The following is a 207-nucleotide window of genomic DNA, read 5'->3' on the forward strand; positions in this document are numbered from 1 at the left end:
GTTTAATATGGGGCAAAAGATATTTTGTTTGGGGAATTAACACCCATCTTCCCACAAAAAATAAAATAAATAAAAGTCAAACAATTAACACCCATCTAGCCGTCCACCATTTCCTTTAGTGTTTCAAAAAATAGCTTTTCATTCCTCATATTTTTCCTCCTCTGTCTCGTATTTATTCTAGCAGAGACAACTCTCCTAAACATGGTG

Source organism: Triticum aestivum, chromosome 2B, assembly GCF_018294505.1.
Source record: "Triticum aestivum cultivar Chinese Spring chromosome 2B, IWGSC CS RefSeq v2.1, whole genome shotgun sequence".
NCBI classification, from domain to species: Eukaryota; Viridiplantae; Streptophyta; class Magnoliopsida; order Poales; family Poaceae; genus Triticum; species Triticum aestivum.